Source organism: Elephas maximus, chromosome 19 (genome assembly GCF_024166365.1).
Source record: "Elephas maximus indicus isolate mEleMax1 chromosome 19, mEleMax1 primary haplotype, whole genome shotgun sequence".
In the NCBI taxonomy this organism is placed as follows: Eukaryota; Metazoa; Chordata; class Mammalia; order Proboscidea; family Elephantidae; genus Elephas; species Elephas maximus.
Window position 1 is genome coordinate 21,010,544 of NC_064837.1, and position 27,047 is coordinate 21,037,590.

General features: G+C 44.3%; 1 protein-coding gene across 1 annotated transcript in view; it reads right to left on the reverse strand.

The window, feature by feature from the left end:
• NXN (nucleoredoxin) overlaps positions 1-27,047 on the reverse strand; it is a 204,370-nt gene that overhangs the window by 49,114 nt on the left and 128,209 nt on the right. The window lies entirely within an intron of this gene.

The window sequence follows — 27,047 nt, forward strand, 5'->3', positions numbered from 1 at the left end:
GGAAGGGCAGCTTTTCATTAGTGCCTCCCCACTCCTCCCATCGGTAGGCACCGGCAGCCAGTTGCTCCCCTGCTTCCTGCTCTGTGAGGAAGAAGGGACAGGGGTCCCAACAGAAGGCCAGGTAGTTAAAACCCACCCCTCTCATCACTTCACCAGGTGCCTGCACTTGGAACTCTGCAGTTGTGTTGTGTGTCTGCCATTCTACCTACCAAATACTGTTGTTGTTAGGTGCTGTTGAGTCAGTCCCCAACACACTGGAACGAAATGCCGCCCCGCCTGGTCCTGCACCATCCCCATGATCGGTGTGCATCAGACCATTGTGATCCACAGGGTTTTCACTGGCTGATTTCCAGAAGTAGATTACCAGTCAGAAGGTGCCACCGAATCTGTTTAGTGTCACAGCAACACAGCGACAGACAGGTGGTAGCTGCACATTACGTGCATTGGCTGAGAGCTGAACCTGGGTCTCCCGCACAGAAGGTAAGAATTCTACCACTGGACTACCACTGCCCTCTGCAAAACACTAGGGAAGTAATATTCTGAGCCATCCCCAACCCTCAGCGATTGGTGCCACTCAAAACAATCTACGGTCTATTAGCTGATTCTTGAGGCTGGCTGTGCCGTCAGGCCCAGGCTCTAAGAGCAATGAGGCTGAGAAAACGTAGATGCAACAGTCCCAGGGCCATGAGCTCAGTATCTGCAGGCTCTTTTGCTCGCTCACTGCCAACAGGGTGAAAACTGTTGAGGTGTACCCCTGGGCTCTCTGGACTTAACTGTCAAGTCTACAAGGTTATGTAAATAACTGGAATGTCAAACAACCAATGCAGCTCCAGAAAAGAAAAAAAACAAAGGGAAGCTACAGAATGGCCTCCTGGTTAGGCCACTCAGCCATGGGCCTCACTTCTGCTGGTCCAGAAAGGAAGCTGAACACCTGGGCACTGCCAGAATCAGACGTGGATGTGACAAGAACAGGCCTTGAAAGTCCAGCTCCATACAGCAGATGGAAAAGAAAGTGTGGTTGTGATTATTATTGTTTCTAATTCAATCCCAAGCAGTGAGGGAGTGGGGCAGGGTATCTGCCAAGAAATGTTAGGCTCCCCTGTCTGTGGAGACCTGGGTCTTGGCAGGAAGGGCTGTGGGACCCCACCTAAGATGGGTGGACCCTGCTGTAGCGCTGCATGTTTCTCCCAGCCCGGTGTTTCCTGTGGATTCACAGAACCAGCCCGGGACCTCAGAACAAGAGTGACTCTGAACACTCATTTTCCAGTGACCAATATTGCATCATTCCCAAGAAACCTAGTATGTGGTTCAGTTTAAACATTCTTCAGAGAAGGGGCTGGACAACAGAGTATGGCCATCCTGCTGCTGGGATCAGTTGCCCATGTTTGTGGGATCCAGCCAGGTTAAACAAACAAAGAAGAAGAAAAAAATTACTGTTTGTTTCTGGTTTAAAAACTAATTGTTGGCAAAAACTGGGAAGCATAGACAACCACAAAAATTGAGGTAAAAAATCACCCATGACTCATCACTTAGGAAAGCTTAGACCATTTTCTATTTCCACCAGCGGCAAATGAGAGCTCCCATTTTCCACCATCCTCACCAACACTATCACTAACATATTTTTTTTTCCAATTTGATAGGAAAAAATATCTCATTTTTGTTGCTTATCTTTTATTTACTGATGTTTATGATATACCTGTGTGTGTGTGTGCCTATCTGTGGTAAATACACTGTCACCTCCCCCCAGTATATTTTGTCACTGTTAAGTGTTGAAATTCATTCAACAAATATTAACTGAGCACGTACTACATGCCAGCCCTGTCCTAAGCTCAAGGGATACCGGGAAGAACAAGGCAGATGAGGTCCCTGCCCTCATGGAGCTTCTATTCTAGTTGGGGAGACAGATAAGAAAAGTGTAAATAAATAATTTCAGCCACTTGTAAATAATAGGGGCAAAAACATACACACAGCAGGGTTAAGAGCAAAGGCATGGTGGGTGGAGGGTGGCACAATGTTTTAGAGTGGTCTAGAATCTCTGAAGAAAGGACATCAATAAGGAGATAGAGTGAGCCTCATGCACATCAGGGGAGGCCACCTGAGGCCCAGGGGACCCCTGCAGAGGCTGTGATGATGGAGACTGGGGTGGATAGTGCCAGGGAGGGGGCCACGATGAGGTCAGAGAGGCACCCGAGACTAGATCTTTAAGGCCCTGCAGACTATGGAAAAAACATGGAATTTTATTCTAAGTGTAACAGGAAGCCACTGAAGGGTTTTAAGCGTGGGGAGTGATATGATCTGGTTTATGTTTTAGAGGACCACTTTGTATATGAGACTAATGGGCACATCAGCTCAAAAACAAAGACGAGAAGGCAGGAAGGGACAGAAAAACTGGACAAATGGAAACAGGGAACCTAGGGTAGACAAGGGCAGAGTGTTGACACATCACGGGGCTGGCAACCAATGTCATAAAAAAATCTGTATATTAACTGTTTAATGAGAAACTACTTTGCTCTGTAAACTTCACCTAAAGCACAATAAAAAAAAAAAAAATTAGAAAAAGACCACTTTAGCTGCTGAGAAGGAATAGACAGAAGGGTAGGACAAGTAAAGGGCAGGTGACTCATCAGGGAGGCTACTGCCAACAGGTGAGGCAGAAGCTGAGAGCGGTGAGGACTTGGGTTATCGCAGTAGAGAGAGTTGTATTTTGAAGACAGAGCCAATAGGGTACATGGGTCAATAGGGTATGTTGATAGACTGAATATGTGGGAGTGGGAGGGGAAAGGGAAGGATAAGGATGAACTGTAGTTTCGGGACTTGAACAAAAAGTGTGTCATTCAAAAGGAGAGACTGGAAGGGCTGACTCATTAGGGGGAGCACGGAGTAAGAGGTATATAAACTTATATGTGACAGTCTGACTTGATTTGTAAACGTTCACTTGAAGCTCAATAAAAGTTAATAAAAAAAAAAAAGTGTGTCATTGAGTCCCATAAACCAAGAAGAGGACTAATAAAGGAGGAACAAGTTTGAGAGGGAAAAATCATGATGGCACAGCTGAAGTTTGAGGTGCCTATAAGATGACTGGCCCAATAGCTACAACTATGGCCTCAAACGTATCAACGATCATGATAACGGCACAGGGCTGGGCAACATTTTCTTCTGTTATATACAAGGTCACCATGAGTTGCAGCCGACTCAATGCCAACTTATAAGAGCAACCATCAGACATCCAAGTGGAGATTTCAAGTAGATAAAGACCCCTTGCCTTAAGAGTTCATTTTGGTGCGTGTCTTGATTCAACTGGGAGAACTACAATTTCGACCCATCTGTATCCGGCAATTAAAATTTCTTCCAATAATCTGAACACCTGCCTGAAACTTCAAATGATGCAACAGTGAGGAGTTGCTGATAAAAATCTTGCCATACTGCTGCTGCTGTTGCCCTCATTCAGAGCTGATTCTTGTGGCGTCCAACTCATTCCTCTGCCTTTGGGATGGCAGACATCAGCATCATCAGGACCGCAAGCTAACTGCACTTTTTTTTTTTTAAAGTATCCCCAAGAAATGAGTTCCTGTTCTTCCTTGGTGCTACATTAGAGCATTTAATCACAGTCAAAGGAGCTCTCGTGGCACAACAGTGAAGTGCTTGGCTGCCAACTGAAAGGATGGCGGTTCCAACATACCCAGCAGCTCTGTGGGAGAAAAGATCTAGCGATCTCCTCCCATAAAGATTATAGCCAAGAAAACCCTACGGGGCAGTTCTACTCCGTCACACAGGGTTGCTGTGAGTCGGAATCCACTCTAGGGCACCCAACGTCGACAACGATCACAGTCAGGAGCGTAAGTGCTTTCTTGTCTTCTTAAAGTTCCTTCTTGGGAGGAAAAAGGGCTTCAGAGGGCCCAGGTTTATGTCCTGTCCCTGCCATCTTCTAAATGTTGGCAGGTAACATCGTACCAGAATTTGGGCAGGTCACACCCTCTCTCTTTGAACAGCAACATCCACGTCACACTCCTTGAATGAGGTGATGTGTGTGGAGACAGCGCAAACTCTAAAGCACCACACACACGGGACACATCGTTAATATTTGAATTAATTTATGCTGACTTCCCCCGGTCTTGTCAGCATCCTTTTCCAAAAAAACATTTTCCTGTCAACTCTACTTTACAAAGCTAAATCAGTCAGTCCTATAGTAGGCTGTATATAAAACTACTCAGAGAACAGGGATTTCCTGCTGTAGCAAGTGTTATTTTTGCCATAAGCACCTTCTGCAAAACACACATACTTTTTGGCTTGTTTTATGTGGTCTATTTGCCATTTTTTTTCCCTTCCCTCCCCTTATTTATGTTTCCTGATTTTAAAGGGGCATGTGGACCTTTTATCTTTTAACTCTGGCTCTATAGATTCTGCTTTTTTCTCTACTTAAAAAAAACGCTGACCCCACATCTGATTCTGGCAGGGATTCCTACTTTGTTTCTTCACCGTCTGGCTGGGATGACTAAAGTGTGAAATATAGTATAGTCTGGTCCAAAAGAATACAGAGGGGGAGACAGAGGTGAGTCAGGCAGTTCGGCTGCCTCGGTCCTATCCCAGTAGCCTGTGACCCAGGAGAGTTCACACGCCATTGGCCAACGGGTGACAAAGGGGCCAATGGCAACTTAAGCCCTTTAAAAGGGCTGCCTCTGACTAGCACTGCTGCAGTCTAGAAAGACCAAATGATATTTACATCCTGTTATAGATTGAATCATGTCCCCCCAAAACAATTATGTTGAAGTCCTAACTCCTGGTACTTGTGAATGTGACTGTCTGGCAATAGGGTCTCTGAAGATGTTATCAGTTAACATGAGGTCATCCCAGAGTAGGGTGGGTCCTAATCCAATCTTAGTTGTGTCCTGTGAAAGAAGAAAAAAGACAGACAGAAAAAGGAAAGCTAGCACATGAAGATGCATCTACAAGCCAAGGAATGCCTGGGTCTACCAGGAGCTGGGAGAGAGAAGAACAGATCTTCCCCTAGAGACTTTGGAGGGAGCATGGTGCTGATTTGGACTTCTTGCCCCAGAACAGTGAGACAGTACATTTCTGTTGTTTAAAGCCACTCCCTTTGTAGTACTTTGTGACCACAGCCCTGGAAAAGGAATCCACATTAAAATGTTCTCTCTCTCCCCCATATGTCTCCCGGCAAAAAGCCCACTCAAAATTCATTTTTATGATATCTTCGACTTGGTGAATCACCTCCTTTTATTGATACCTGAAGGCCAGGTAACTCTAACAGAATATGTCCCCCAGCAAAACCCCAACGCCTAGAAATCTAAGTGTTTATGATTCGTTTACCAAGTTCAAAAGCAAAGCAACAAAAATGAAAGAGAACAAAAGAAAGAGGAGACAATGTTAGCTCAACTTGGCAAAAATGGAAAAGGATGACAAAACCGGCTATCGAGTTACTTGAACGCTCCCATTCGCGGCCCTGGCGGCTGGTTCTGGTTAAGGATTTCAGGGTTGTGGTTGGACTATCATCCTAGGAATGCCGACCACAAATGCTTTTACAGTGATCCACAAAATAATGAAGCAACTATCAAAAGTGACAGGATTGGGAACTAGTAAACTGTAAAAATCTATCACTCATCTGTCAGTTTGTCATACTGTGGTGGCTTGTGTGTTACTGTGATGCTGGACTGCCAGAAGAATGAACAAATCCGTCTTAGAAGAAGTATAGCCAGAATGATCCTTAGAAGGGAGGATGGCAAGACTCTGTCTCATGTACTTTAGACACGTTCTTAGGAGGGACCAGTCCCTGGAGAAGGACACTATGCTTGGCAAAGTAGAAAGTTAGCGAAAAAGTACACCCTCAACAAGATGGATTGGCACAGTGGCTGTGACAATGGGCTCAAACACAGCAATGACTGTGAGGATGGTGCAGGACTGGGCAGTGTTTCATTCTGTTGTAAATGGGGTCACTATGAGTTGGAACCAACTCGATGACGCCTGACAACAACAGACTGTAAAAATATAAAATATCAAGCCAAGTTAATGGGAAAAACTGGTGGGATTAGTCAGCACCCACAGATGCCATAGGAAAATGCAACCTTGCGATTTCTGAAAAGCCCCAGCTCCTGAAGGTGACACAGGATCTGCCGCTCATTTGGAGGGCTGGTCTTGCACTTGACTAGGGGTCTAAGCTCTTATTTCTCAACAGCTGCTGCAAATCTGTGGGATCACGCCAAAGCTAACACAGATGTGGGATTAATCAACAAACTCTTTGGCTACGTCAGCAGCAGGAGCCTTCTCAGGCAAAAAACTTGCCCCATCCTCCCACCAAACGTTGACCACAGTCAAGACTACCATCCCCTAATATCTTCCTTCTTTCCTTTTTTTTTTTTAATTGTGGTAAATACATACATAACAAAACACTTTACATTTCAACATTCTTTACATGTACAGTGACATTAATTATGTTCATCACATTGTTCAGTCACCACCTATACCTGTCCCCAAATCATACAATCACCCTTAACAGAAGCTCGGCGTTCCCTAATCAGTTCCTCTTTCCTCCTCCCTCCCACCCTGGTAAGCACTAATAAACTTTGGTTGCTATACATTTGCCTATTCTAAATATTGTATATAAGTGAAATCATACAATAAATAACACCATTCTTTCTGTGAGTGGTAAAAGAGATCCTTAAGTGTCCCCACTTTGCCTAACCAAATATACACAGACTAAGACAAAAAATTCCCCTCATTCCACCCTCCAATGTCAAAGCAGTATATACACCAGAGGCTACTTAGAACAGGCTCTGGAGCCAGACAATCCCGACCTAACTCTGCTCTGGCCACTTACCAGTTGTGTAACCTTAGGCAAGCTAGCCAACCCCTCTCTGTTTCCTCATCTGTGAAATACGGTGTCATGCATTCAATTGTGTCCCCCCAAAATATCTGTCAACTTGGCTAGGCCGTGATTTCTGGTATTTTATGATTGTCCACCATTTTGTCATCTGATGTGATTTTCCTGTGTGTCGTAAATCCTATCTCTATGATGCAGTGAGGTGGGATTGGTGGCAGTTGTGTTGATGAGAATCTATAGGGTTGGATTGTGTCTTAAGCCAATCTCTTTTGCGATATAAAAGGGAGAAGCAAGCAGAGAGACGGGGGACCTCATACCATCAAGAAAGCAGCATCGGGAGCAGTGCACATCCTTTGGACCTAGGGTTCCTGCGCCTGAGAAGCTCCTCAACCAGGGGAAGATCGATGACAAGGACCTTTCTCCAGAGCCGACAGAGAGAGAAAGCTTTTCCCTAAAGCTGATGCCCTGAATTTGGATTTGTAGCCTACTAGACTGTGAGAGAATAAATTTCTCTTTGTTAAAGCCATCCACTTGTGGTATTCTGTTACAGCAGCACTAGATGACTAAGACACTAGATGACTAAGACACTAGATGACTACACTTCATAGGACTGCTGTGAAGATTAGATGAGTTACATAGAGTGCTTAGAATAGGACTGGCACAGATCAACCAGTAAAGAAGTTACCATCGAGTCCATTCTCACTCACGGCAACTCCATGTGTGTCAAAGCAGAACTGTGCTCCGCAGGCTTTTTAATGGCTGATTTTTCAGAAGTTGATCACCAGGCCTTTCTTCGGGGTGCCTGTGGGTGGACTCAAACCTCCAACCTTTTGGCTAGCAGTTCACAATATTAATCACTTGCACTACTCACGAACTGCAGGCACACATTAGTTACTATATAAATGTTAGCTGCTGTTACTAATATCAGTTATTATCATTGTTGTTTTTGTTATCCCAGCACCATCTTCTAAATGTTCCAGCAGGGCCTTGTCCTCATGTCCCTAGAGCTGAGACTAAATCTTTGATACATTTGCTCCTGAGGCATGGTTTCCAGCGTGTGATTTGATCTTAACTGAAATTTTCACAGCCTGGTATAGCTGTTGGCCAAATACAATGCTTGGCACATATTATATGTTCAATAAATTATGGATGGGTGTCTTAATCATCCAGCAGTGCTATAACAGATATACCACAAGTGAATGGCTTTAACAAAGAGAAATTTATTCTCTCACAGTCTAGGAGGCTAGAAGTTCAAATTCAGGGAGCCAGCTCCAGAAGGCTTTCTCTCTCTTTGTCAGCTCTGGGGGAAGGTGCTTGTCATCAGTCTTTCCCTGGTCTACGAGCTTCTCAGCACAGTGACCCTGGGTCCAAAGGACGCACTCCCCTACTGGTTCTTCATTCCTGGTGGCATGAGGTCCCTCTGTCTCTCTACTTGCTTTTCTTTTTTATATCTCAAAAGAGATTGGCCCAAGATGCAACCTAATTTTGTAGATTGAGTCCTGCCTCATTAACATAACTGCCTCCAATTGTGCCTCGTTAACACAATAAAGGCAGGATTTATAAAACGCAGGAAAATCACATCAGATGACAAAATGGTGGACAATCACACAATACTGGGAATCACAGCCTAGCCAAATTGACACACATTTTTGGGGAACACAATTCAATCCATAACAGTGGGCAAATGCAGGAATGAATGAATGGAAGGAAGGGAGAGATGAGGCATTGTTGCTAGGTCAGTCAGACCAGATTCATACCTGCGCGATCAAATTCAGCTATTTAAAGGACTTCTTTATGACCAACACTCCTCTGAGGTCCTTGGGATACTTGGGAGCCTACTGTGGGCCAGAATTTAAATTGCAGAATAAATTACCCAAAACAAGTGCTAGTGAAATACAGCTCTTTTCCCTTTATCCATAGTGCCTTGGATCCCTGTACCCCTCCTCGCCTCCCCAGCCTCGCCTTTACCTGGAGCTGACACAAAGAACTGACCAGCATGTGTTGGTGCTGTTGTTGCCGATGAGTCGATTCTGGCTCTTAGCAACCCTGCGTGACGGAGTGGAGCTGCCCCATTGGGTTTTCTTGGCTGTCATATTTACAGAAGCAGATAGCCAGGTCTTTTGCCTGAGAAGCCACTGGGCAGGTCTGAACCACCAATCTTTCAGTTAGCAGCCAAACACTTAACCGTTGGGCCACCAAGGAAAAGATGGGGCTGGGCTGGGCCAGGCTGATCCGAACCATCAGCAGCTGATGAGAAATCAAAGTCGACTTAGCAGATTTACAATTATGACATTAGAGTAATAATCAATCTTCCCTTTACTACAGTAAGTTCAAAGACTGGACTTCTGCCCAAAAGTTCACAAGAGTATGAGGTTTAGAAAATAACCTGTCCTGTCTTCTTCCTGTGGACAGAGGGACCGAGCACTGAAGAAGCTGTACACTCTCCTTCTGGGCCCGTCTCTGCTACTCTGCTCACTACTGTATCAAAAGAAAAAGTACAGACTGGGTAGATGGAACGTTAAAAATTTATTCTTCACTTCTCTGAAGTCCCGATACCTGCTACAACATGGAAGAACCTTGAAAACATCATGCTGAGGGAAATAAGTCTCTCAGAAAAGGACAGATATTGTATGCTTTCACTTATATGAAATCTCTACAATAGGCAAGGGTATAGAGACTGAAGTTTTATTGGTGCTTCCGGGGCAGGAGGGAGGGGGTAAAAAGGCAGTCACTGGTTAGGATGCAGTGGGTTTCTGTTTATGGTGATGGAAAATCTGGCAATGATTACAGATTTGTCACAACACGACTAATGTAATTGATATCACCAAATTATACATGTGAAAAACATTGAATTGGCAAATTGTTGTGTTACATAGGAGCCCTGGGTGGAGCAGTGGTTTAAGGGCTCACCTGCTAACCAAAAAGGTCAGCAGTTTGAATCTACCAGCCACTCCTTGGAAACCATATGGGGCAGTTCTACTCTGTCCTATAGAGTCGCTAAGAGTCGGAATCGACTTCATGGCAATGGGTTTGGTTTTTGTGTTATAATTATCTTTACAACAATAAAAACAATTTTTTTTTCCTTCATTTCTCTAAATCTGTCCTCAGGGCAGTGACCTTTTCTAACTGGTGTATAACTGGCCTACCTGAGCTGTGCAATCCAACAAAGCTTTACTTGGCGCGAGTTATGCAAAACATACTAATCAAGGTGCTCCAAAGGAAATGGCATTGAAGAGACACTGTCCCTTTAGGAAACTTACAGTTTAGAAGCGAAGCTCTGAATACATATGACTAGTTATAACATACAGCGGACCGTGCCAACGGCCAAGACAAAGGAGCAAAGAGGGAAACTGGTTTAGAGGATATGCCAGGAATGGCTCTATATGCTCAATCAAATCCACTTATCATTTCAAATATCCTCCACAGAACCGCTTTCGTTCCAAATGGGGCCGAGCACAAGAACCAATAGCTCGTGGCTGAGTCTGGTCCTCATTGGTCAGTCAAATCTTCAGTCAATACATTTTTTTTGGGTGGGGGGGGCATAGTATCATATAGATAATGGGGATATGAACATAGTTCTGGACCAAACTGCCCGGGCTCACAACCCAGCTGTACTACGTACTAGCTGGATGAACTTGGGCCGAGTTACTTCACCTCTCGAGCCTCAGTTTCCTCATCAATAAAATGAAGACAGGAGCTACAAGCAGTCTGTAATTCGTTGCTAACCCAAAGGTTGGCAGTTTGAATCCGCTCAATGTCTCTATAGAAAAGGCCTGGCAAACTGCTTCTGTAAAGATTGCCAAGAAAACCCTATGGAGCTCAGTTCTACTCTGCAAACACATAGGGTTGCTATAAGTCAGGGGCCAACTCAACGGCAGCTAACAATAGCAAAATGAAGATGATAACAATACCCACTGCCATCGAGTTGATTCTGACTCATAGGATAGAGTAGAAACGCCCCATGGAGTTTCCCAGGAGCAGCTAGTGGATTCAAACTGCCGACCTTTTGGTTAAACAGCCATAGCTCTTAACCACTGTGCCACCAGGGCTCCATAGTAACAATACTTCCTTCATATTTTTGTTGTGAGAACTAGCTGGAGTAATATACCCTCAACAGTTAGAACACTGGTACAGAGTAAGTGTTCGATAATTGTTAGAGAAGATGGTGAGGCTGACACCCAAAGAGAATCCTGCCATTGTCCCTAGGCCTTAAGCAGAGAAATGCGATGACTCCTGCAACCCCCACTTAGCACCATGCCAGCTGCAGGTGCCCACTTTGGTAGAGTAGCATAGAGGAAATGATTTCTTGGGCCCTGTATCAATTTGGGTGGCACTTATCTCCAGACAGAGGGTCCAGGTAAGGAGACAACCTTACATAGCAAATGCCAGTTACTTCCAGCCTGGTGGTGTAGGGACTTCTTAAGATCCTCGCTTTGCTTTTGCAAGATATTCTGTTACTATCTGGAAGGCATTATGCTGAGTGAAATTAGTCAGTCAGCCGTAAAAGGGCAAATATTGTCATGATATAACTATTACAAGAACTCAAGAAAAGGTTTAAACACAGAAGAAAACATTATTTGATGGTTACGAGGGTTGCGGGGAGGGAAAGGGAAATTCACTAACTAGATAAGGACAACACACAATACAGGGAAAGTCAGTACAACCGGATGAAACCAAAAGCTAAGAAGTTTTCTGAACATAACCAAACACTTCGAGGGACAGAGTAGCAGGGGCTGGGGTCTAGGGACCATGGTTTTAGGGGACACCTAGGTCAACTGGCATAACAAAGTTTATTAAGAAAATGTTCTGCATCCCACTTTGGTGACTGGCTTCTGGGGTATTAAAAGCTTGTGAGTGGCCATCTAAGATTCATCAATTGGTCCCAACCCACCTGAAGCAAAAGATAATGAAGAACACCTAAGACCCAAGGAAAATATTAGCCCAAGAGACAAAAGGGCCACATAAACCAGAAACTCCATCAACCTGAGACCAAAAGAACTAGATGGTGCCCGGCTACCACCAGTGACTGCCCCAACAGGGAACATAACAGAGAGTCCCTGACAGAGCAGGAGAAAAGTGTGCTGCAGAACTCAAATACATGTAAAAAGACCAGACTTAACGGTTTGACTGAGACTAGAGGAACCCTCGAAGACATGGCCCCTGGACTCTCTGTTAGCCCAGAACTAAGACCATTTCCAAAGCTAACTATTCACACAAAGGTTGGACTGGACTATAAAACATAAAGTAACACTCGTGAAGAGTGTGCTTCTTAGTTCAAGGAGATAAAAAAATACAGGAGACTAAATGGGCATCTCATGTCTAGAGGCGGGATGAGAAGGCAGAAAGGGACGGGAGCTGGTTAGATGGACACGGGAAACCCAGGGTGGCAAGGGGGAGTGTGCTGTCACATTATAGAGGTTGCAACTAGTGTCACATACCAATATGTATAAAAATTTTTGAATGAGAAATTAACTTGAGCTGTAAACTTTCACCTAAAGCACAATAAAAAACAAAACAGATATTCTGTTACTATATTTCCTTTACAACAGAACTCACTTTGCTGCTAGTATGAGAGGCAGAGGATCTGATATGCCATTTTCCCCCTTTATCTCTTTATCCAAGAGATGTCTGTCTTCATCAGCAGCTGGCCTCCTACCACACACTTCTCCAGTTTACAACAATCTCATGGTAACTTGTCATTGCAAAGTGCTGTCAAACACACCTCAGATTCCCAGGATAAAGGGTGCCCACTATGCTTTTGTTGGGTGAAACACACAGCCACCACTGCCTTTTACTCATTTCTCTGAGGGGACCTCCATGTTCTGATAGCCCCCAACCCCCCACCTCCATCAAGGCAGGGAGCGGTATGTAGCAGGTAAGAGCACAGGCTCTGGGAGTCAGACTGCTTGGGTTTGGGTTCTGGCTCTGCCACCTTGGGCAAAGTACCTCACCTCCTTAGGTCTCGCTCTCTTCAATTGTAAAGTAGTATCACAGCACCACACCACTTATTTGTCTGTCGGTTTGACATACTGTGGTGGGTTGCATGGTGCTGTGATGCTAGAAGCTATGCCATCAGTATTTCAAATACCAGCAGGGTCAGCCATGGTGGACAGGTTTAAGCGGAGCTTCCACGCTACAACAGACTAGGAAGAAGGACCCGGTGATCTACTACTGAAAAAACTGGCCAGTGGAAAACCTTATGGATAGCGGTGGAACATTGTCTTGTACATTGCCAGAAGATGAGCCCCTCAAGTTGGGTGGCACTCAAAATGCGACTGGGGAAGAGCTGATTCCTCCGAGTCGACCTTAAAGACATGAATGGAGTAAAGTTGCCGGGACCTTCATTCGCAGATGCGGCACAACTCAAATAAGAAACAGCTGCAAACATCCATTAATAATTGGAATGTGGAATGTACAAAGTATGAATCTAAGAAAATTGGAAGTCGCCAAAAATGAAATGGAACACATAAAGATTGATATCCTAGGAAACCCTGGTGGCGTAGTAGTTAAGTGCTACGGTTGCCAACCAAAGGGCTGGCAGTTCGAATTCGCCAGGCCCTCCTTGGAAACTCTATGGGACAGTTCTACTCTGTCTTATAGGGTTGCTATGAGCCAGAATTGACTCAGCGGCAATGGGTTTGGGTTTGGTTTTGGATCCTAGGCATTAGAGAGCTGTAATGGACTGGTATCGGCCATTCTGAATTGGATATCATATGGTCCACTATGCCCGGAATGACAAATTGAAAGGAATGACATCACATTCACCGTCAAAAAGAACATGTCAAGAATAGGCAGATAGGAACTCCCTGAGGAATGGAGTTACTGGGCTGAGTAAGAGACCCTTCTGACCTGGAAAAAGCCATTCCCAGAGACCAACTCTCAGCCTAGCAATAGACAAGCAGGTAAGATAAACAGTAACATACAAGAGAAAAGTACTCCTTAGAACAATCAATTATACAAGATCAAAAGGGTATTACGTGTCCAAAAGCAAAGACGAGAAGGCAGGAAAAGGTAGAAAATCATGACGAAAGAAAATGTGGAAACCAGGGTGGAAAAGGGGCGAGTACTGACATACTGTGGAGAATGAAACCAAGGTCATGAAACAGTTTATGTACAAACTATTGAAACGGAAACTAATCTGCTATAAACCTTCACCTAAAGCACAATTTTTTTTTTTAAAGAACATTTCGAGATCTATCCTGAAGTAAAATGTTGTCAGTGATAGAATAATATCCATACATCTACAAGGAAGACCAGTTAATACAACAATTATTCAAATTTACACACCAACCACCAAATGTCAAAGACGAAAAAATGGAATTTTTACCAACTACCGCAGTCCCAAATTGATCAAATATGCAATCAAGTTGCACTGATAATTACTGGTGACTGGAAAATATGGCCTTGGTGATAGAAATGACATCAGAGATCGAATGACAGAATTTTGCAAGACCAATGGCTTATTCATTGCAAATATCTTTTTTCAACAACATAAACTGCAACTATATACGTGGACCTTGCTGGATGGAATACACAGGAATCCAATTGACTACTTTGGCAGAAAGAGATGATGGAGATGGAGACGCTCAATATCACTGGTCAGAACAAGGCCAGGGACCACCTGTGGAACAGATCATCAATTCCTCATATGCAAGATCAAGTTGAAGCTGAAGAAAATTAAAACAAGGCTGCAAGAACCAAAATACAACCTTGAGTATATCCCACCTGAATTTAGAGACCATCTGAAGAATAAATTTGACTCATTAAACATTAATGACCAAAGACCAGATGAATTGTGCAAGGACATCACACATGAAGAAAGCAAAAGGTTATTAAAAAGACAGGAATGAAAGAAAAGACCAAAATGTATGTCAGAAGAGATTCTGAAACTTGCTCTTGAACATACAGTAGCTAAAGAAAATGGAAGAAATGATGAAGTAAAAGAGCTGGATAGAAGATTTCAAAGGGTAGCTTGAGAAGACAATGTTAAGTATTATAATGAAATGTGCAACAATCTGGAGTTAGAAAACCAAAAGGGAAGAACACACTTGGCATTTCTCAAGCTGAAAGAACTCAATAAAAAATTCAAGCCTCGAGACGCAATACAGAAGGATTTTATAGGGTAGCTATGACTCTGAATTGACTCGACGACAAGAAGTTTTCATTGGCAAAACATTGAATGATGCAGGAAGCATCAAAGAGGATCCACAATCACTGCCCATAGAAGCAGCAGTCAAGAGATCAGACGACATTTTGCATTGGGCAAATCTGCTGCAAAAGACCACTTTAAAGCGTTAAAAAGGAAAGATTTCACTTTGAGGACTAAGGTGCGCCTGACCTAAGCCATGATATTTTCAATTGCCTCATATGCATGTGAAAGATAGACAACGAATAAGGAAGACCAAAGGAAAATTAATTCCTTTGAATTATAGTGTTGGCAAAGAATACTGAATATACCATAGTGTGCCAGAAGAACAAACAAACCTGTCTTGGAAGAACTTCAGCCAGAATGTTGCTTAGAAGCAAGGATGGTGAGTCTTCATCTCACGTACCTTGGACATGTTATCAGGAGGGGCTAGTCCCTGGAGAAGGACATCATGCTTGGCAAAGTAGAGGGTCAGTGAAAAAGAGGAAGACCCTCAAGGAGATGAATTGACACAGTGGCTGCAACAATGGACTCAAACATAGCAATGACTGTGAGAATGGCGCAGGATGGAGCAGTGTTTTGGTCTGTTATATATACGGGTTGCTATGAGTTGGAACCAACTTGATGGCACCTAACAACAATAACATCATCGCACCATCTCCTAAGGTTACCCTGAGGATGGATAATAGACACAAAGTGCTCAAAACCACCCCTGGTACACAAGACATACTCACATGAGAACACTCTAACGTGTGTCCTTCCAGATTTCAGATCAGAAAGACCATGTTAGCATAATGGGCCCTGCGTGGCCCTCAGATCACAATAAACTGTCTTTGCGATGGTGATCACAACATCATGGTACCACCAAACCCTGCCAGACATTCAAGGCTGGGGCCAGAATAATCTATACAAATAAATACAGAATGTTTTATAAGGGACCTTATAAAGGGTGAACAGACCGACTCTGACAAAGGCAAGGGGACAGCTAAGGAGTCTGTTTCCCTCTTATGGCTCTGGGTAGGGCAAAGGCACAAACTGGACAAAAATCGCAACTCTTCCAATTAACCCCACTTGACAAGCTCACTTCATCATGGAAATGAACGTAATTTCCAGACTAGCATCCAGTCTGCAGATGCTTCTTTCTCAAAACAGGGGAGTCAACAGAACGCAACTAAAAAATGGCCACTAGTTCTAACCACAACCACTGGAGACACAAGGGGCTGAGGAGGCCACCCAGGGAGCCTGAGAAGTTAAAAAAAAAAAAAAAAAAAGTGCTCTCCGACAAAGTTACATGCTGTGCGATCCCAGCTACAGGACATTCTGGAAAGGGCAAAAACCAGAGAGAAAGTGAAAAAAATGAGCGGCTGCCAGGGGTTCAGGGGAAGCGGGGGACGGATGGACAGGCGCAGCACCAGGGATTTTCAGGGCAGTGAAACTCTTTGAATGCTACGTAATGGTAGACCCATGACATTACGCATTTGTCAAAACCCACTGGACCGTACACTACCAAGAGTGGACCCTAATGTAAACCATGGACTTTATTAATATATTAATATTGGTTCATCAATTGTAACAAATGTACCACGTTAATACAAGACGTCAGAAGAGGAGAAACTGTGCAGGGGAGAAGGCAGCATGTGGGAGCTCTGTGCTTTCTGCACAATTTTTTTTATAAACCTAAAACTGCTTTAAAGTAAAAAGTATACTAAAAAAAGGAAAATATTTTTTTAATTAAAAAAAAAAAAAAAGCGGGGCTCTGCGTGGCTCTTAGGCCTAGGTCTGGCTACCAGCCCTGGCAGTGTACTGCAGTTTGGTGATCCTGGTGGGGAAGGCAACAGTGGGCTACTGGCAGGGATGAAGGGTGAGCCAGGGAAAGAGGCTGTGTCCCATATACAAACTGGACAAGCTGGATCAGAAGGAACTAAAGAACATTCTAAGAAGCCAGTTGTTGCCTCCTCCTCCTCCTCCACACCTCCTTGGCAGGTGTCATGGACCATATTCCCAGGCAACGTTGCTACCAAGCTTCCTTTCAGGGAACTTGTATCCTTGGACTGGCTTTGAAGAATCAAAAAAAAAAATTTTTTTAATGGGATAAAAAAATTATGGCCACAAATATAAAGAAAAAAGTCTAAATGTTTTATTCCCACCCTTTCATAAGTGTTGAAATGCAAACTCTTTCTTAATTAGTCCGCTACTGGCTTGGACAGCCCCTTTCCCTAGCACTTGGAACTTGGTATCGTTTGTAACACCAATTAAGGAGGTTCATTGACTCTGCCATACAACTTCCTGCCCTAATGACTGAACAAACCGAGAGATGAGCAGTTTGTGGGGAACACAAAACGACATATGGCCGCCAGGTTCTCGCTGCCTGACACCACAGATGGAGAGGGAGGCCCTGCGTTTCTCCACACTGCAGTCCTCATAAGCTGACAGAAGGGATTTCCTAAAGCCCCCATCTGGTATGAAAAACCTCTACTGGGTAGAGTGGTTTGGAACAGTAAGGAGGTGGCTAGTAATAACAGACGAGGGCCAAATGCTATAAACAGAGAGCTGAAGAAGTGGCTGGAAGTTTTCATCTGAGATGAAGGGAGGAGGAGCCAGCACAGGGTCTGGAGTCTGAGAGCTGGTGTCCCAGCTCCAAAGGCAATCACTTCCTTGGGAGAAGAGGGTTTCTGTGGCTCGTGTCATTGTGGATCCTTCTGCTCATATTATGAGGAAAGATTTCAAGTTTGCCCACAGTCACTCTCAATAGTGTAATTTTACTCGAACACTGGGATCTTTGATCTACCTCCTCCTTTGAGAGACATGTCCGTCAAAGTTCAACACGGAATGTTAAGTTTACAGCAAAGAGAAACAAATTGGGTGTCTGCACACCACATCTTTATAGGGCCCATAAGGTTAAGGGGGGCGGGGGGGGAGGAGAAAAGGAAGAAAGGAGCCCTTGGAAAAAGGACTACATGGAAGGAAGAAGCGCCTTTCCTTACAGATCTGGGGATTCTGCCGGAGAAACACGCTTGTCAAGGCAGTAATACCTCCACCCCACCCACTCCTTAGTCGGAATGGGGTGTTGCTGTTGTTGTTAGTTGTTATAGAGTTGACTCCAACTCATGGCTACCTTATATCTCGCGCTGTCTTCATAATCGTTGGTACGTCTGAGTCCACTGGTGCAGCTATTGGGTAGCCCCCCTTCCAACCTAGGGGGCTCATCTTCCAGCACCATACCTATCGGACGGTATTCTGCTGTGATACATAAGGTTTTCTTTTCTTTTATTGTACTTTAGATGAAGATTTACGGAACAAACTAGTTTCTCATTAAACAGTACACATATTATTTCATGACATTTGTTAACAACCCCACGACATGTCAGCACTCTCCCTTCTCGACCTTGGGTTCCCTATTACCCGATTTCCTATCCCCTCCTGACTTCTAGTCCTTGTCCCTGGGCTGTGGTGCGCCTTTAGTCTCATTTTGTTTTATGGGTCTGTCTAATCTTTGGCCGAAGGGTGAACCTCGGAAGTGACTTCATTATTGAGCTAAAAGGTGTCCGAGGGCCATACTCTTGGGGTTTCTCCGGTCTCTGTCAAGACAGTAAGTCTGGTCTTCTTTTGTGAGTTAGAATTTTGTTCTACATTTTTCTCCAGCTCTGTTCAAGACCCTCTATTGTGATCCCTGTCAGAACAGTCAGTGGTGGTAGCCAGGCACCATCTAGCTATAATGGACTCAGTCTCGTGGACGCCATGGTAGATGTGGTCCATTAGTCCTTTGGACTAATCTTTCCCTCGTGTCTTTAGTTTTCTTCATTCTCCCTTGCTCCCGAAGGGGTGAGGCCAGTGGAGTATCTTAGATGGCCACTCACAGGCTTTTAAGACCCCAGATGCTACTCACCAAAGTAGAATGTAGAACATTTTCTTTATAAACCATGTTATGCCAGTTGAGCTAGATGTTCCCCGAGACCACGGTCCCCACAGCCCTCAGTCCAGCATATAAGGTTTTCCACTGGCTAATTTTCAGAAATAGATCACTAGGACTTTCTCCCTAGTCTGTCTTAGTCTGGAAGTTCCAGTGAAACCTGCCTACCATGGGTGACCCTGCTTGTATTTGAAATGCCAGTGGCATAGCTTTCAGCATTATAGCAACATATAAGCCACTCAGTACAACAAGCTCAACAATGGGTCAGTCTGAAATCTTATGAGGTAGATGCCATCAATTCACCCTCACCAATCCATCCCTCGTGGATCACTACACGGTGATGTAAGATCAAATTTGAGAAATGATCCCAGCCATGAAAGAAGTCTAGAAAAACATGGCAGCAGGGTTTTTTTTTTTTTTTTTGTATTAAAGAAAGATTCATACCAAGAAGCCGTCTTCATCTGAAAACAGACCTTCCCACAGCAGACAGTCTTAGTGCAGGTCCAGAGGACAGGCCAACATGGGCTCCCCACCTCCCCCCTGCCCATCCTCGATTCTGGCTGGGCTGATAAGCCATAACCTTGGAGCTTCAGGCTCTGATTTCCTACTAACTCACAAACTCAGCACTTGAATGACAGTCCGGCATGGATTTAATGCACGTGATTGAACTCCTAGGACCCCGTATGACAGTGAAAAGTGTCAATGAGAAATAGAGGTAGATTTAAAAAATATGGAAAGAAGGCAGTTTCAGATGTGAAGTGATCCACAAATCAATAGGAAGAGAGAACTCTATCCTTCTAGACTCCTACTGTTATCACTTTCACAGGTCTCGAATCCAAAGGACCATCTCACATCATCGTCATCAGACAAGCCCCTCTAGGGGGCTAAAACTTTGCTGCTTTGTATCATATTCAGTGCCTTACATATATATTTTTTCTCTCTTTTTTTTATTCATTTGCCATTGAGTTGATTCTGACTCACAGTGACCCCATGTGTGTCAGAGTAACACTGTACTCCACAGGGTTTTCAATGGCTGATTTTTCTGAAGAAGATCACCAAGCCTTTCTTCTGAGGAGCCTCTGGGCGGACTCGAACCTCCAACCTTTCGCTTAGAAGGCACGTGCATTAACCCTCTGCACCGCCCAGGGACTCATAAATACGGTAGGTACTCAACGAAGATGATGACATTCAGGTCAATAAAACAGTGTGCTACAAGCGTCTCACATTTTCTCAACGGAGGTGGCACGAAAAACAAGCAAGGTAATATTTCATTTTCACACATGCATCACGGGTTCCTCAACAGCTACTAAATAAATTGCTATCCAAAAAGAAATCAGGCAAATAGTCTCAAAACTCTCTGCAGCTTCCAGTAGATTAGGAATGGGATTGCATAACGCCTGCTAACCCGAGCGCTATAAATTACCAGTCAGCAGGGTGAACGTTTCCACGTACACTTTCCAAAACGAAAATAAGAGCAGGAAGTGTGGTCTGTGAGAACTGCGGAGATGTTTATCATTTCAGCGCCCTCCGTACCTGCTCCACCGTGGAGCCATTAGCACTCAGCAGAGCACTCCTTTCAATTTCCTACTTGATTGTTATTTCATCAAGTTTTCTGAGGAATTTTTTTTTTTTCATGCCCTGGCTGCACAGAAAACTTGGTTTCTTGGCAGACTTCCTGAGTGCCCAGTTATAAACCCCTTGTTACCACTTTCCTGCTTCAGGAAGTCCCCACTGAGCCCTAGCCAAATGACAAGGGGAGGAAAGGAAACATTTACAATGATGTGAGAAATTCCCAGTCTGGAAAAAAAAAGCTCGAAGACGACAGTCATAAGGGATCGTTCTGCATGGAGCCTGGCATGTGAAGGCCCGCCATAAATTGGGCTGGATTGGCCCCTGACGGCAACAGCATTACCTCACTGGGAACCCAGCGAGCCGGGCTCCTCTGAAGCAAGCAACAGCCACACTACTATCCGCCAGCCGCGTCCAGAGTGAAAGGAATCACATTCTGTACTAAGATGCTGTGATCACCATGTCCCAAGATGCCTTTCTATAGAAAAGTATTGTGGCTTGCATTGTTCCCCTCCACCAGCTCTTGAAATGAAAGGGTTCCACAGCACAATGAAATAAATAACAGCAGGGAGAAAGAAGGAGGGAGGTAAATTGTTTGGAAAGTAGAAGACAGGGTGGAAAAAATGAAATTCAAGACAGATGTGTGAGGCCCGCAAACATATGTCCCTGAATTTATGCATCCAAGTGATTCATGTAGAATAAGCGGGGCAGGGGGCGGGAGGGAACTACATGCTCAATATAGAAATATAGAATGAAGTATTACATTCCCCTATTCTTACAAACGAAAATCAGTTCACATCTCTCTTCTTGCTAAATAAAGCCGTAAGGAAACAGCGCGAGGGAGGATCCAAGGTGAAACGTTATCAATTAAGCAGAGGTTCTCTGTGGTCTCGATCATTCTCAACATTCTCAAATTGTCCGCCACCAACAATTTATTTCCCATTACTGAATGTTTATTTCTTATCTCCCAAAGATACTGCTGCTGCTTAATGTCAGCTGAATTTTAAAAATAATAGCACTTGCCAGGTTAATGCCTGGCCACTAAGGAAAAAATAGAGCAGGAAATCTACATGGGTGTTTCCACAGAAAACACAAAAGTCCAAGGCATTGGCCGGAAAGACATTTTTACAATGTAGTATTAGTGTGTGTTGTTTTACTTCTAAACAGCTAACGCAAAGGGGCCACCACACAATTGGTTCCAAATGCCTCATACTGAGAAAAAACACGGGCAGCCTGCCTCACTGGCTAACTTCTCTCAGCTTGAGATTTCAGATGCTAACAAGAAAGAGGAAAACAGCATGGATGCCCCTCGGCAGCATAATAGCCCTAGTTGCTATATGTGCTGGAGAAATGGGGTGAAGCAGGGGCCTAGGGTATAACCCTGGGGGTGGGGGAGACGACTGAGGTTTCCGGATAGGTCAAGGGCCAGACGGCAAGATGTTGCTCAGCAAAATAACAGGCCTACACCACACACATGCCTGGATGTTTATTCATGAATAGACATTTACTGAGCAACTAATCCACACCAAGTATTTGTGAACCAGATGGTGTGGGGATCGAGAGATTAATGACAATGGTCTCTGCCTTAAAGGGAAGAAAAGAGCTTGACAGGTAAATGAACCACTTTGTCTTTGGACACTCTATGTCATGCCAGTCCTTCTGCCACCTGCAACCTCTGAGGGTGCTGAGCATAGGGCCATGTTTGTTCCATGGACTCTGAGTGATTACACCAGGAGTGGACATTTGGAGTAAGACCCATGACACTCTCTCCTGGGAATTTAGAAACTGGATACAAAGATAGATTCAGTAAGATCAGAGCTTCCTAACCATTTCTTAATATTCAGAAATATGCTATGAATGGGTTACAGAAGGGCGCCATATTGATCCTCTCAGCTCTGGCGACAGCTGGAGGCCCCCCTTCCAAGTCCTCACTCTCTGATGGCAAGCAGCCTTGTCCTTTTATCCCAGCAGACAAACAATGATCACTGTCTAAGTGTGGCAGATGTGAAAAAAGTAGAGAAGTACTGGTTAGACAATGGTGAGAACTGAAAATTCATGTCAAGTGGAGGCACGGCCAGGCTTGTTGGGCCAAGGGCAAGCAGGTAGCTGACAGAGAAGGGGGGATAAAGAAGGGACAGCAAGAAAGCCAGAAACCAGAGAGGCGGAGAAGAGAGAGAAGTAAATGAGAAAAATTGTGCCACCCCCCAAGGAGGGCGACAGGGACCTGTTTGTGAATTTCTTGTTCTGGTTCCTCTATCCCAGTTGAACTCTATTTCCTGAATCCAGATGCTCCCATGATTAAACACTGTATTCTGAGAGTCTAACCCCATCTACTTTTGCCAGTTTGAGTACATTTCTGTTCCTTGTAGACAATTGCTGCTACAGATATGTGTGCTGAGGACCCACATACAGTGTGAAATACTTGCTGCTTAAAACCACAGGGAAGAAGAAAAAATAATAATAATAAAGAAAAGTTACATCATACTCTTAACTCTTTCAAAGCCCATTCTTATGTATCATTTATCTACTCTCCCTACAGTGAGCCCTGGCGGTGGTTAAAGCCCTCGGCTGCCAACCAAAAGGTCTGAGGTTGGAACCCACCAGCAGCTTGGCGGAAGAGAGACGTGGCAGTCTGCTTCGGTAAAGATTACAGCCTTGGAAACCCTGTGGCCCAGTTCTATTCTATCCTGTAGGGTAGCTATGAATCAGAACTCACTCAAGGGCTGTGAGTTTGGGATTCTCCCCACAGAGCCCTGGGACACAGAGCCCATAACTCTGTGGTATGGATGTAGAGATAGGAGTAGGACGACGTCTGAGATCACGGAGCTAATTAGTACCAGGGCCTCTCTTCCTTTCTGCCAGCCAACAGCACTTGAAATACAGTACTCCCTAAATGTGAGTCCAAAACACAATGTACATTTCAAATACCATGTAAGAAAAATCAGCCTGCTTCTCTGACTTGTGGGCCAAAGGGAAGGAACGGACTTTCACAAAGTTGCAAAGAAAAGCCCTCCCCGCCCCATTTTTGAGTTTGCAAAAAGAGCTGTTTCTCACCCCAGGAAAGTACTGTACACTCTGTGGCTCCAGGGGGTGCTGCCCTGAGCTGAGTCAGAAGAAAGCCTGAGGTTTCTTCTATGGGCAAGAGGAATGGCTGCTTTTTAGAAAACCATGTCTTTTTACAACCCATCCCTAAGGCGCAATACAAAAAATAGCATGGGTGATATTCAGAAACAGATCCAGTAAAACTCCACCAACTTTAGTTTAAAAAGACGGCTCAATGTGAAATCTCTAGAACTGGCCAGTGTATAGAGACCTAGGTTGATAAGTGGTTACCAAGGGCGGGAGGAAGGGGGAAAGGGAGTCTCATTGCTTAAGGGCCACGGAGCTTCTGTTCAGGGTAATGGGAAAAACTGGAGGCAGGTAACAGGACAACAGTTGCCCAATGTGACGGACACAGTTAATGTCACTGAATTGTACATGTGAAAATGTTGAGACGGCAAATGTTATGTTACATATATATGATACGTACTATGATAAAAAAAGGATATATGATGTTAAAAAAATATGCTGGGCCATTAACTAATACTATTAACAAATAAAAACATTCCAAATTGATTATAAAACCAAAAAAAAACCAAACCCATTGCTGTCAAGTTGCTTCCGACTTATAGAAACCCTATAGGACAGAGCAGAACTGCCCCATAGAGTTTCCAAGGAGTGCCTGGAGGATTTGAACTGCCGACATTTTGGTTAGCAGCCATAGCACTTAGCCACTATGCCACCAGGGTCTCCAAATGGATTATGAAGCTAATAAATGAAAAGTTAAAGTCACCAGTGTATAACAGTGGTATAAGTCAATGTAGGAGAATATCCATGATCTTAAGGTCAGTAAAGTTATTCTTTGTTTTTTTAATTTTTATTGTGCTTAAGTGAAAGTTTACAAATCAAGTCAGTCTCTCACACAAAAAACTTATATACACTGAAACCTTGGTGGCGCAGTGGTTAAGTGCTACAGCTGCTAATCAAAGGGTCGGCAGTTGGAACCCGCCAGGTGCTCCCTGGAAACTCTGTGGGGCAGTTCTCCTCTGTCCTATAGGGTCGCTATGAGTCAGAATTGACTTGATGGTACTGGGTTTGGTTTTTTTGTTTTTTTTTACATACTCCCAATTGCTCTCCCCCTAATGAGACAGCCCGTTCCCTCCCTCTCCTCTCTCTTTTCCTGTCCATTTCGCCAGCTTCTAACCCCCTCTACCCTCTCATCTCCCAGTAAAATCATTCTTTAATGAAAAAAAAAAAAAGACAGTTCTGTGAGGGGCTACTGTCGGCAGACACACCCAGGCCAGGTAAGCCAACATCTTCCTACAGGCTGGTAAAAGAAGTCACCAGTGGCACAGACCCAAAACGGGCAGGGAGTATAAAGTTTCTCAGGCAGTCAACTGGTTGCCTTCCTCCTCCAGAACAGAAATATCCCAGTGAATCAGACCTTGAATATGCCACTAATCACTTGCTTAGGAAATTTAAACTGCTGAGGCCTTCTGAATAGAAACCACACACAAATTGATTCTCCATAAGGAACATGGACTTTCTGGGACACGCTGACCAATTTTAAGAGCACATAATCCTGTCAACCTTTAGCAGAACCGAACTGTTAAACGTCAACAAGTTTCAAACTGGTCTCTGGACCACCCATAGAAGAATGCGTGTCCCAAAGCAGGAAAATTCAGTCAATACACTGGACTCCAAAGCTCAAGCTCTTTGCTAGGCAACAATTAGACCCAAGGTGCCCTGTGCTGAAGCGAAGGGGGCCAGGACAAAGGGTGCAGCAAGCCCTTCTGCTGTCTTAAGAATAGCTTCCGGCTGCAGACAGAAAGGGAAAATGCTCAGAAAGCCCCGGACTGTGCAGGCAGAGTATGCTGAGGAGGTCACAGAAGAAATTTGAGGTCCTCTGCCTCCCCCAGTCACAGCCAAGACAAGGCTGAGAGAGCTAGGTGGCCAAGTCAGCCAGGCCCAGGCTGGGCAAACTACTTCACTTCTGAGAAAGTTACTTCCACCATAAACTGGGAAAATAATCGTTCTTGCCTCATAGGGTTGCTATGAGGATTAAAGGAGATGAGAAATCCAGATGGCTTCTCCTAGCGCCCATATTTCCCAAACTCAGTCGTCCACATACGTCATTTACAATCTGTGTCTCCCAACTCTCGCTTTTATTTACTTATTTGTTTTGCTATCAATAAACTCTTATTTTTCAAAGCACAAACTTATTTTGAAAGGACACTCTGTATTGCTATTGTAAATAGAAAACCTGTACCACTTACCATAAATAGAAGTGAAGTGACAAAATAAAAACAACAAAATCCAAACAATTATTAAATTTGATCTGGACAATGAATAAGGAAGACCAAGAACCGATGCCTTTGAATTAATGGAGTTGGCAAAGAATATTGAATATACCATGGACTGGCAGAAGAGCAAACAAATCTGTCTTGGAAGAAGTGCAGCCAGAATGTTCCTTAGAAGCCAGGATGGCGAGACTTTGTCTCACGTACTTCGGACATATTATTAGGGGGTACCAATCCTTGGAGAAGGACATCATGCTTGGTAAGGTAGAGGATCAGCAAAAAAGAAGACCCTTAATGAGATGGACTGACACAGTGCAACAATGGGCTCAAACACAGCAACGATTGTGAGGATGATACTGGACCGGGCAGTGTTTTGTTCCATTGTACATAGGGTTGCTATGACTCAGAACCGGCTCGATGGCTCCTAGCTACAACAACAGATCCTCTTGCCTGCAGAAGGCTCTGGGGTCTGTTCTCTATACTGCAAAGGAGATTAGCGAGTGTTCCACGGGAATGAAAACAGAGAGCCACATCAAGGCTTTGTTCTGATATAACCGGAAGGCTTGAAATGGAGAATGGAAAAAGCATGGTGTAGTTCAATCAGGACACAATTCCCAGGAACAGTCCTGTCCACCTTAAATTCCTTAGGGACAAGTGCCAGTGGAGGCGGTGGCGAGAATCTATCTGAAGGGCCCACAACCCTTCTCCTGGGAGGAAACCCTGTGGGCTCAGTCCTGCCATCTGGTGGCACCTCCATTTCTCCTCCCCATCAACCCCGTCACCAAGAACTGACCTTGTCCATGGCCAGCCGTGTCTCCATCAAGGAACCTCCTAAAACTCAGCACTGACCAGGAAGCTGGCTGCACACTGCCCAGGATCTCTGCTGCTGAGAGCTATCTCTTGCTCCCCAAACTCACCCATTTTCTCTCTCCTTTCAGAAGGGAGTCAGCAGACTGCAGATGTAGGGGCCCCACCAGAGACCCACTGAATCTGCCTCTCTTGGGGTGAGACTGGAAACTGTAAATTTAAGGAAAGCTCGCAGGTAATTCTTATCGCCATTAAAGGTTAGTCATGCTATGAGATTCCACACAATGTTGCCTATGCTCTAGTATCTCCCCTTTGCTTAGGGCCCTTTTCCCCAGTTAATCCTTTTTTTTTTTTTTTAATTGTGCTTTAGATGAAGGTTTACAGAGCAAATTACTTTCTCATTGAACAATTAATACACGTGTTGTTTTGTTACATTGGTTGCCA